Source organism: Canis lupus, chromosome 10 (assembly GCF_003254725.2).
Source record: "Canis lupus dingo isolate Sandy chromosome 10, ASM325472v2, whole genome shotgun sequence".
NCBI lineage: Eukaryota > Metazoa > Chordata > Mammalia > Carnivora > Canidae > Canis > Canis lupus.
Window position 1 is genome coordinate 10,888,193 of NC_064252.1, and position 12,020 is coordinate 10,900,212.

Here is a 12,020-nt window from a genome sequence, read left to right on the forward strand (position 1 = left end):
AGCATGCATGTGCATATATGTTTTTTAATTAGTGTTTTCAGTTTCTTTGGGTAAATACCCAGTAGTGGAATTACTGGATCATATGGTAACTCTATTTTTTAAAGATTTTATTTATTTATTTGAGAGAGGGAGAGAGAGAGAGAGTAGGCACAAGTAGATGGAGGAGCAGAGGGAAAAGCAGACTCCTCACTGAGCAGGGAGCCCAATATGGGGCTTGACCCTGGAATCATGACCTGAGCTGAAGGAGATGCTTAACTGAGTGAGCCACCCAGGTGCCCCTGGTAGTTCCTTTTTTAATTTTTTGAGGAACCTCCATACTGTTTTCCACAGTGGCTGCACCAGTTTGCATTCCCACCAACAGTGCACATGGGTTCCTTTTTCTCCACATTTTTGCAAATACTAGTTTCTTGTGTTTTTTATTTTAGCCATTCTGACAGCTGTGAGGTAATATCTCATTGTGGTTTTGATTTTCATTTCCCTGATGATTAGTGATGTTGAGCATCTTTTCATGTATCTATTGGCCAACTGTGTGTCTTCTTTAGAAATATATCTGTTCATGTCTTCTGCCCATTTTCTAATTGAATTATTTCACTTTTTGGTGTTGAGTTGTATAAGTTCTCTATGTATTTTGGATACTAACCCCTTATCAGATATATAATTTGTAAATATCTTCTCCCACTCAATGGTTGTCTTTTTATTTTGTTGATGGTTTCCTTCACTGTGCAAAAGCTTTTGCTTTTGGGTATAGCAAAAGCTTTTTTGTTTGGGTGTAGTCCCAATAGTTTAATTTTCTTTCTTTTTCCTTGCCAAAGGAAACATACCTAGAAAAATGTTTCTATGGCTAATGCCAAAGAGATTACTGCTTGTTTTCATCTAGGAATTTTATGGCTTCAGGTCTTTAATCCATTTTGAGTTTGTTTTTGTGTATAGTATAAGAAACTGGTCCAGTTTCATTCTTTTGGATATAGCTGTCCAGTGTTCCCAGCACCATTTGTTGAAGAGACTGTTTTTCCCCCATTGCATATACTTGCCTCTTCTGTTGAAAATTAATTGAACATATAATTATGGAGTAATTTCTAGTCTGTTCTGTTGATGTACATGTCTACTTTTGTGCCAGTAGCATACTGTTTTGATTACTACAGCTTTGCAGTATACCTTGAAACCTGGGATCATGGTACTTCCTGTTTTGTTCTTATTTTTCAAGATTGCTTTGGTTATTTGGGGTATTTTGTGGTTCCAGACAAATTTTAGGATTATTTGTTCGAGTTCTGTGAAAAAATGATGTTGGTATTTTGATAGAGATTGCATTAAATCTATAGATTGCTTTGTGTAGTATGGGCATTTTTTTAAGAGTATTTGTTCTTCTAATCCATGAGCATGGAATATTTTTCCATTTGTTCGTGTCATCTTCAGTTTCTTTCATCAACATTTTATGATTTTCAGAGTACAGGTCTTTAACCTTAGGTTTATTTCTAGGTATGTTTTTATTTTTGGTACAATTATAAATGGGGTTTTCTTAATTTCTGTTTTTGCTACTTTATTATTAGTGTACAGAAATGCAACAGACTTCTATATATTGATTTTGTATCCTGCAACTTTACTGAATTTATTTATCAGTTATAGGTTTTTTGGGGGTAGAATCTTTAGGGTTTTCTATACATGGTATCATGCCATCTGCAAAAAGTGAAAGTTTTGCTTCTTTTACCAGTTTGGATGCATTTTCTTTTTCTTATCAGACTGCCATGGCTAGGACTTCCAGTACTATGTTGAATAAAAGTGGTAAGAGTAGACTACCTTGTCTTGTTCCTGATTTTCAAGGGGAAAACTCTGTTTTTTTTACCATTGAGTATGTTAGCTATGAGTTTTTTATATATGGCCTTTACTATGTTGTGCTATGTTCCCTCTAAACCTACTTTGCTGAGAGTTTTTATCATGAATGGATGTTGTACTTTGTCAAATGTTTCTTCTGTGTCTATTGAAATGATCATATGGTGTTTACCTTTTCTCTTATTGATGTAATATATCATGTTGATTGGCTTGCAAATACTGAATCATCCTTGTATCCCAGGAATAAATCCCACTTGATCATGGTGAATGATTTTTTTAATGTGTTGTTGGATTCAGTTTGCTAATATTTTGTTGAGGATTTTTGCATCTATGTTTATTAGAGCTATTGGCCTGAAGTTTCCTTTATTTTGTAGTGTCTTTATCTGCTTTGGGTATTAGGGTTGCACTGGCCTCATAGGATGAATTTGGAATCTTTACTTCCTCTTCTATTTTTTGGAATAGTTTGAGAAGAATAAATATTAACTCTTCTTTAAATGTTTTGTAAAATTCACCTGTGAAGCCATATGGTCCTGGACATTTGTTTGTTGGGAGTTTTTTTTTTTTTTTTTTCATTACAAATTCAGTTTCATCACTAGAAATTGGTCTGTTCAAATGTTCTACTTTTTTTCTCTTTCAATTTTAGGAGGTTATATGTTTCTGAGAATTTATCCATTTCTTCTAGGTTGTCCAATTTGTTGAAATATAATTTTTCATAATATTCTTATAATCCTTTGTATTTCTGTGTTATTGGTTGTGATCTCTCCTCTTTCATTCCTGATTTTATTTAAATCTCCTCTCTCTCTTTTTTTTTTTTTTTATGAGTCTGGCTAAAGGTTTATCAATTTTGTTAATCTTTTCAAAGAACCAGCTCCTGGTTATATTTGGTCTACCCTATTGGTCTTTTAGTGTCTATGTCAGTTATTTCTGCTCTAATCTTTATTACTTCCTTCCTCTTACTGGTTTGGGGCTTTGTTCTTCTTTTTCTAGCTTACAAGATAACTTCTTTAGATTAACTTGTGTTTCTCCTTCTGTTTGCCCCTCTGAACGCCCCTTCATATGAGTACCAGGCTTTGTGCTTCCTTGCCTCAGTGAAAATTTGAGGTTGGAATTCCTGAGTTTTGTTTTCAAAAGCCTGAGGGCATTAAGGAGAATTCAGTTGAATCCTAGGAGGAATATCCCCTGTCTAAAATGAAAGTCTCTCCTGCTCAAGGAAAAACCAAGGTCCGGGGTTCCTTGTGTCCTAACTTACTCCTTGTCACTGACCAAAGACACACAGCAGGACCTCAGAGAGATTAGCCATCAGTTTACCAAGATGTAGAACATTAGCCCAGACACCTCCCAACCACAGGAATAACTCCCATACTCCAAAGGTGGCACAAAGTTGGCAGTGAGGAAGCCCTTTAAAGGACTACAGAAGTTGGGCAGCCCGGATGTCTCAGCGGTTTAGTGCTGCCTTCCTGGAGACCCGGAATCAAGTCCCACATCAGGCTCCCTGCATGGAGCCTGCTTCTCCCTCTGCCTATGTCTCTCACCCTGTCTCTCTCTCTCTCTCTCTCTCTCTCTCGCGCGCGCGCGCGCTCTCTCTCTCTCTCCTGAATAAATAAATAAAATCTTTAAAAGAAAAAAAAAAGGACTACAGAGGGAGAGACAATGGCATCTCAACAGTAACCTATGTGGCCAGGTGGTTGATGCCTTACTGGGCATCTGAGATGTCTCAACTCTGCTTGAAAATTTGGAACCTTGCATAGCCTCCAATAGGAAGCTCTGAGAATAAGTTTAATTGCTCACTAGTCCTTTGGAATGCCAGGAGAGAGTCATAGTTAGCTATTGAGTTAAAAATAGAGAATCATGAATATTATTTGGCAATAAAAAGAACGAAGTATTGACAGATGCTATGATATGGACGAACCTTAAAAATATTAGGCTAAATGAAAAGAGTCAGTTACAAAAGGCCACATTTTGTATGATTACATTTATAGGAAATGTCCAAAATAGGCAATCTACAGATGAAAAGTAGATCAGTAGTTGCTAAGGTAAAGAAGAGGTAACTACTAAACAGTAGGGTTTGGAGAGGGTAGTAATTAAAATATTCTAAAATTAATTGTACAAGGCCCCTGGGTGGCTCAGAGGTCGAGTGCCTGCCTTCAGCCCAGGGCATGATCCTGGAGTCCCAGGATCAAGTCCCACATCAGGCTTACTGCATGGAGCCTGCTTCTCCCTCGGCCTGTGTCTCTGGCTCTTTCTCTCTCTCTCTCTCTCTCCCTCTCTTTGTCTCTCATGAATAAATAAAATCTAAAAAATAATAATAATAAAATTGATTATAGTGATAGTTGTACAACTCTGAATACACGAAAAAATGCTTAATTTTATATTTTAGGTGAGTGAAGTATATGGTTTGTGAATTATATATCAACAAAGCTGTAACCAAAAATAGTAGAAAAATGTGATAACTCTTGCCCATTTGAGTCTGTTCTGAGGTTCATACCCATTTTATGTGCATGATGCTTTACAAAGTTATTTTATAAGATTGTGTCAATCGAAGGTGAGAACTTTGGTACACACACTGTACAAACACAGGAGCTAGTCAGGAAGCCCAAGACACAAGCACTGGGGAAAGGTGCAGCAGAGAAGAGAACATGGGTTCCAGGGAACAGGTGGTCTAGGGAAGTAGCCTGCACCACCAAGGAACCACACACACCACCAGAGCACCATCTTGGGGAACACAATAGATGTAGGAGGGCAGTCAATATCAAGAATACCTTGAGCAGATTGCAAGGTCTCACCTCATGTAAGGGGCCCAGTGACTGGAATCCTGCCCCAGTGCATTATTGCAATGAGGGCTGCAGCCCCAGAGAGATGGGAAAATTTACCTGAGAAGGCAGGGGCCTAATTAGTGACAATAATAATATAAGTATATAATTGATGTCATTTATGCATAATAATATAAAGTATAGATCAGCTAAGTTCTGTAATAATAATAACAAACACTATTTGGCAGGTACTGCTATATGTACTTTTATTGATAAATTTACTAAGTCTTCACAACAACCCTCTATAATAACTATTATTACTCCTCTCATTTTACAAATGAGAAAACTGAACCACAGAAAGATGAACTCATTTGCCCAAGATCATCAGAAAGGGCAGAACTAAGATTAAAACATAGGCAGTAGGTCCCAGGGCCCATTTGAACAACTCTACCCTCTGCAGTTAAGGTAGAGGCCCACTTATTGCAGCCACTTCATCAGGACCAACAGGAACTATGGTTGATGTTGAATCCTCTTCTGCATTAAACTAAAGATCTCTACAGTCTTTGCATGGAAGAAGGATTAGTCCTGAAGCCTGGGCTGGGCTGAGCCTACAGACAGTGGTTAAGTGATGGTTACTCTACAGAGAAGCAAGATAGGGAGCCAGGCAACTGCTGACATGCATCATTATCTTTCCATTTCCACTATGATGCTGAGGTAGGTATTATTTCCTTCATTTACTGATGACCAAACTGAGGCTCAAAGAATTTACACAATTTGGCTGAAGACCCAAAAAATAAGAGAGCCAAGACTGGATCCCAGACCTTCTGATTCCAAGGTGGAATCCATAAGCTGGCTTTTGGACATTGGCAGGCAATTCCAAACAGCAAGTAAATTGGGAAATAGGGTAGCAGAATGGTTACAAACGTGCTTGATGGCCAATTAACTCCAGCTATGCCAATTACTCTATGATCTTGAAAGGGCTCCTTAAACTTCCTGAGACCTAGCACCTTCATCATAAAACAGGTTTAGTAGTAATAATAATGTCTACCTCCTAGAGTTGCTATGGAAAGTAAATGAAACACTGTATACATGAATTTCTGATACAGTGCAAACATATAGGTGCTCAATAAGTGGTAAGTGTTTTGAGCAGTCAATTATCTTATTATACTGCTGAGTGAGGGCAAGCTCTGAAGCAGGCAGTCCAGATCTTTCTCCTGAGCCATTTTGCCTCTTGACTCAGAGAACGTCAGTGTTGGAAGCAACATTAGAATTGATTGGATCTGGTTCTCTTAACAGTTGAGAAAACTGAGGATTCAAGGAGTTGTATGAGTTGCCCAAGGTTTTACAGCTAGTTACAAGTAGAGCAAAACTGTATCATTTATTTGTAACTTAAAATTTTAAATAGCTGTTAAGAGAAGAAGGAGAAGGAAAAGAAGGAGGAGGAGGAGGAGAAGAAGAAGAGGAAGAGGAAGAAGAAGAAGAAGAAGAAGAAGAAGAAGAAGAAGAAGAAGAAGAAGAAGAAGAAGAAGAAGAAGAAGAAGAAGAAGAAGAAGAAGAGGAGGAGGAGGAGGAGGAGGAGGAGGAGGAGGAGGAGGAGGAGGAGGAGGGAGAGGAGGAGAGGAGGAGGAAGAAGAAGAAGAAGAAGAAGGAGGAGGAGGAGGAGGAGGAAGAAGGAGAAGAAATAAAATTGACACAACCTTAGGTCACCTTAAGGTCACCCTAAATTAGTCAGGGATATAACTTATCGAGAAAAGAAGGCCTGCCACACCTGAGAAGAGCAAGATGACTGATAATGCCCTAGTGGAGCCTCCCTTTTGCTGTCAGCAAGCCCACATGAAGAGACACTTCCTGGGAAGCAAAAAGTATTGCTTTCAGATATTCATTCCATATTATCACATCCCTACACTGTGGTTTTGTCTGTACCAAACAAAGGAAACTGGAGTTTGGTTGATACACAAGAGAAGTTAACAATAGGAATGGAACCAGTAACTTAGAAAGCAGATGTTAGATAGGTCATTAGTGTTACTAAAAGGATCAGAGGCAGGAAGGAAGGAATGAAAGGAAGAAAGGAAGGAGGGATGAAGGGAGGGAGGGAGGGAGGGAAGGAAGGAAGGAAGGAAGGAAGGAAGGAAGGAAGGAAGGAAGGAAGGAAGGAAGGAAGGAAAAATCCCCTTTATATTATTTGAATTGGTTGCTTTCACTTGCTAAAGACTAAGTGAAAATTGAATGGGATTAACAAGCAGGTGTTAGATAAGGATGCAGAATGTTCAAGAAGGTGTATTGAACTGTACAGGTAATAAAAGACTTTAAGAATGAGGTTTGAGGAAAGCAAATGTGTATGTTTGCACACGTGCGCATATATATATTTAGCAGAGTGCCTGTGTTTCCCCTTTGCAGTTCATTTAAGAACTGCCCTCCAAAGCAAATTAAATTGTGTCCACTGTGCTATTTACAAGTGTCAAGGGAGGTTCTTGGGTATGATGGGAGTTGTAGTGGGAGTATGACAGGGCAATGCAGTTAAGGATTAAGGAGCAGAAATTCCAAACTGAAATTGCTGTGTCCACTTGCTATGCATTAATTATGCAACAATTACTGTCTGTTTAGAGTCACTGCTGCATCTTTCAAGAGAAAGTACATTTGGGAATGTTTGGGAAACATTTGACAAATCCACTCACAAAGAAAGAGAAGGTTAGAATTTTGTATGTTTTTTTTAACCACATACATTATTAAAAGAAACTAATAATCCCATTTAATAAAAACACACTGAGTGATTACCAGGCAAAGAAATCAGCCTAGATTTCAAACCACTACTCCAGTCTCATTTGTTTTTTTTTAAGCACCCAAGTGATATTAACTTACAAATTGTTTTACATAGATTTGCATTTTTACTTAAAGAGGCACATGGGTACATATATGTGAAGGAAAAAGGCAGTTAATATTGCAGACTATCCACTAATGCCATCAGTTGTAAAATCACACACTAATAAGATCAGTCTCAAAGACCACAACTCTTCCTGGAGATCCTCCCAACAGGAGAACCACAAGTAGTATGGGAGAAGAGAATTGCCCCAAAATTGAAGTGACAAAGTTGACACAAGTTACAGATAATGCAGGATTCCCATCTAAATATGTACTCACCCTGATGAATGATGCACATGTATTCCCATGTGACTATCACTCCAGATGGTGCCATTCCTTGCCTGGATGCTGCTGCTGCCAGTCCTCCCGTAGAAGATGCTGTAGCTAGTTGTTCTGCTCAGGAAACTGCTGTTTTTTTTCTTGTGAAGACATCCTTGGGAAAGTCTAGTTTTTATCCATCTTCTAGTCTTGGGATTTTGTTGGTGCTTGTCCTTCTGTCTTCACAGAACATTTGCAAGCTCACTAGCAATCCTCTCTAGTCTTAATCTCCCACCACTTCTTTCACACAGATATGATTTTAGATTGATGGGCAACCATTAATGTTTGTCCAGGAGCTGCTGGGTTAACAGGTGCTGCTGGAATTTCTGTTATATTTATGTGCTTTTTGTCTGATTATACCATTGTTTGACCCATTTCAGTCATTTTGGGGAACTTATTTAAACACATACCCACGACTCGTAAGCACTGTTTTCATAATGCTTGTCATTAGTCACTCCCACATTTTAAATTGTCTTGGCCATATATTTACACACAGAACTAGAATATAATTTCTACATACCTCTGTTAGCCATGTTGCTGTAATAAGAAAAATGTTGTCAGTGCTCTCTTGCTCCTTAAGTAAACTAGGTAGGAAATCAGTAGCAGCCCTCGCTAAAGGGAAGATTGGAATTGGAGCCTTCATTAACAAGATTAGATTTTACTTTATCCCATTCTGTTCTGAGGCCAAAATACCTAAGCAGTGAGAATCTCTATTGGTGTCAAGTTTCTAAGGGGCTTACAAGGCATGAGAAAGAACCAAGGGAGAAAATCCTTGTGAGAAGGGTGGTAATTCCAAAGGGAGGGGACATAGGCACAAGTCTGCAGACCCTAGGAGGTGACAGCTAAGAAAAGAAAAGGCAATTGAGGAGAGAAGGATCAACAATTTAGAACTCCCTCCTGCCACAACATCAAATCCTTTGAGTGCTTTCTTCTATTTAGCATACAGCAGGAAAACTTAAGTTTAAACTGCTACTGCCTCTGTTCCTCCTATATTGCATGATTCTTTCTGAAACATATCTGGTCCTAGGGCCAAGTCTCAGGGCAAAAAAGAACAATCCAGATGCCGCTCAACATTGCAGCCTTTGCTCTAGCGATAAAGGCAGCCCAAGGGTCCCTAGTCCTCCAAATAGACCTAACTAGAACAGTTCCTCCATCTTTCTCTGTGGAGAAACTCAGTAAATTAAGCAATTTGGTGATCCACAAAATATTGAATTCTTTCTGAATCTGTAAGAATTTTGTCTTTCCTTTACTAGAGCCTTTCATGCTGATTTTGAGAATTTCAAATTTTATGAGGTTCCTGGGAGCCATTACAGAAGGGAGATTTGTTTACTTGCTATTCTTTGGGGTTATAGAATTTCTTTGTCCAGGTTTTCATAAAAACTCCAGGAAATAAAAAGGCTAAGGGAAATATAGGAATGCCTCCGGGACAAGTGATCATCCACAAAATGTTCCACAAACGGAACTTACTTAAAATATCTTTAATAGTGACCATACGAGACGTAAAATAAAGTACATAGAGCAAGACACTGACCCTCAAATTTTAATGTGCCTCAAAACACTTTTGGAACTTACTAAATATAAAGATCACAGGGTATCAACCCCTGAGATCTTGGAGTGGGGCACTCTATTTGTAATAAGCCCCACAGGTGAGCTTGTTGTTGCAAAGTGGTTCTAAACTAATTGTTGGAAGACATCAATTTCTCATAAGGGTCTCAGTTTCCACCTTCTCCACTTCTGTCTTGACATCCTCCCATCCCACCAGTGACCTCCATGTTCCCAAATCTGTGATTCATTTAGTGCTCATCTTGCTTGACCGATTGACTGGATTTAATACAGTTAGTTGATCACTTTCCGCCTTGAAACACTTCACCTGTTCCTAGGGCACTAATCTCTCTTGGTTCTCCTTCTCACTTCCTATGTACTCTTTCTCATTTGCTGACCTTATTTTCCTAATTTCTAAACCTGGAGTGGCCCCAGGATTTCAATCCACAGGCCTTGTCTTTCTTAGTCTATGCTCATTTCTTCAGTATTTTCATCCACTCCGTTTTCACATAGCCTGTTAATGCTTGGAATTCCCAAATTCGTATTTGTAGTCCACTCCACTCTCCAGAGCTCCAGACTTAGATATCCAGATGCCAACTCAGCATCTTCACTTAGATGTCTGATCGGCATACATTAACATGTACAAAACCCCTTATACTTCTCCTCCTACAACTTGATGCTCCATCAGTATTTTTCAGCTTAATAAAGGACAACTATTCTTCGAGTTGCTAAGTCCGAAAACCTTGGAGTCACTACTGATTCCTCACTTTCTTCACAATCCACAGCTAAACCATCAACAAACCCTGTCAGCTCTACTAGGAAATACATCCAAAGTCCAATCACTTCATGCCATGTCTAATCCTATCATCCTGGTCTAAGTCATGATCATGGCTCAGCTGGATTAGTACCATAGCCTTCTAACTGGTCCTATTGCTTTTACTCATGCCTGCTCTCCTTATGTGTTCTCCACACAGCAACCTGAGTGAGCCTCTTAAAACATAAATCAAGTCTTGTCACTCCTCTACTCAGAAGCCTTCCCATCTCAAAGGAGAGTCCAAATTCCCCATAATGACCCACATAAAATGACATGATTTCATCCATTGCTTTCTCTCTAGCCTCATCTTTTGCCGTACTCCCTTCCCCTCAACCTGTGCACTAGCTGTTTCCCCTGCCTACAACACTTTTCTCCTGGACAGCCTCACACCTGCTATCTTACTTCCTTAGGTTTCTGCTCAAATGTCATCTCATTAGAGAGGGCTCCCTAACTGTGGTAGGCAATTTCTAAGATGTCCGCAGGGATCCCCACCTGCTGATTTATACCTTTATATAATCCCCAACACTTGATTTAATGACTTGCTTCTAGTGAATAGGATTAGGCAGTGTGATGGGTTGAGATTAGGTTACAGAAAGACTGTGGCTTCCATCTTAAGCACAGTCTCTCACTCTCTTGCACACATACTCTGAGAGAGGCCAACTGGCATATTGTGAGCTACCATATAGAGAGGCCCACATGGCAGAAACTGAGGGAGGCCTCCAGCCATGCCAGCAAGAAACTTTCTTGCTGATGACTGGCTATACTGAGATCCTCAGTACAACAGCCTGAAACAAACTGAATCTTGCCAACTGTTCCAGCCACAAACTGAACGCAACCTCCTAAGAGTCCTTGAAGAAGAGACACTAGCTAAGCCATACCCAGGTTCCTGACCTACAGAAACTATAAGATAATAAATGTTTGTTGTTTTAAGCTACAATATTTGGAGTAATTTGGTTTTTCAGCAAATGTAACTAATACAATGACCATCCCATATAAATCTACAAGTTCCTCCCACCCTCGCCACCTCTTTACCCTCATTACTTTCTCCACACCACTGTTCTCCAAAGCCTCGCATATAATATATTTGTTGTTTTGTTTGTTTAGTTCTGTTTCCACCCACTAAAATAAAAGCTCCATGGGGTCAGGGACATTTGCGGGTTTTGTTCACTGCTACATCCCCAACAGCTAAAACATGCCTGCCACATAGTAGGCACTCAATAAATATTTGTTGAATGAATCAATGAGTGAGCAAGGGAAAGAGCTTTGCGAGGTGGTGAAAAACAGCTCACAAGGTTGTGGTGAGCATTAAAAATGAGCAAAATATGTAACACATATGCTCCTTAGTAGGTACTTAGCACAGAGGATTCTCTCTCTCAAAAGAAACTTTCGTCAAATGACTGCTGTGGACAGATCAAATTGTAGAACTTTTTTCAGACTGGGATGCTTATTTGCAGAATGCCTTACAAAAAAGGGAGATGCTCCTTTAAATTAAGACGCAAAACATCATCTCAGCGGCTACTTTCATTGTGGATCTTACTCAGCTTAACCATTTTATTCAGGATCTCTGAAAGCAAACAATACTTATTAAGGAGCCATACCTTTAGTTTTCTACATTGTTCTATAACTCCATCTCCTTTCAGCTTTACAGACTTTGAGCTATCATAGAAGTTCTTTCAGACCTTTATGAGCTCTGAATTAGATTCTCACATGGAGAGTCATTCAGAGAAAAATAAAATAGTGCCTTCTGTCACTCTTATTGAATGGCCTCTTAAAACCCCGCTGCCTTCATAAGCATTGCCAGACAATAAGATAAACCCAAGAGCAATAGGCAATTATTACCATTTCAAAACCATTGTGCAGTTGCCTCTGAAACAAAATCATTGGGTTATATGATCTTCAGTTACTATGGA

At 39.2% G+C, this 12,020-nt stretch overlaps 2 long non-coding RNA genes across 7 annotated transcripts in view; one reads left to right on the forward strand and one right to left on the reverse strand.

Annotated features, from left to right (window-relative positions):
• Window positions 1-12,020, forward strand: part of LOC125752057 (uncharacterized) — a 101,583-nt gene that overhangs the window by 54,718 nt on the left and 34,845 nt on the right. The window lies entirely within an intron of this gene.
• LOC112677886 (uncharacterized) overlaps window positions 1-12,020 on the reverse strand; it is a 142,879-nt gene that overhangs the window by 54,329 nt on the left and 76,530 nt on the right. The window contains exon 1 of one of the 3 annotated variants that reach the window (XR_007413368.1): window positions 7,716-8,328. The exons of the other annotated variants lie outside the window; for them this stretch is intronic. This is a non-coding gene — a long non-coding RNA (uncharacterized LOC112677886). Of the gene's footprint in view, window positions 1-7,715; window positions 8,329-12,020 lie in introns of those variants that run through there. 3 annotated transcript variants of the gene reach the window in all.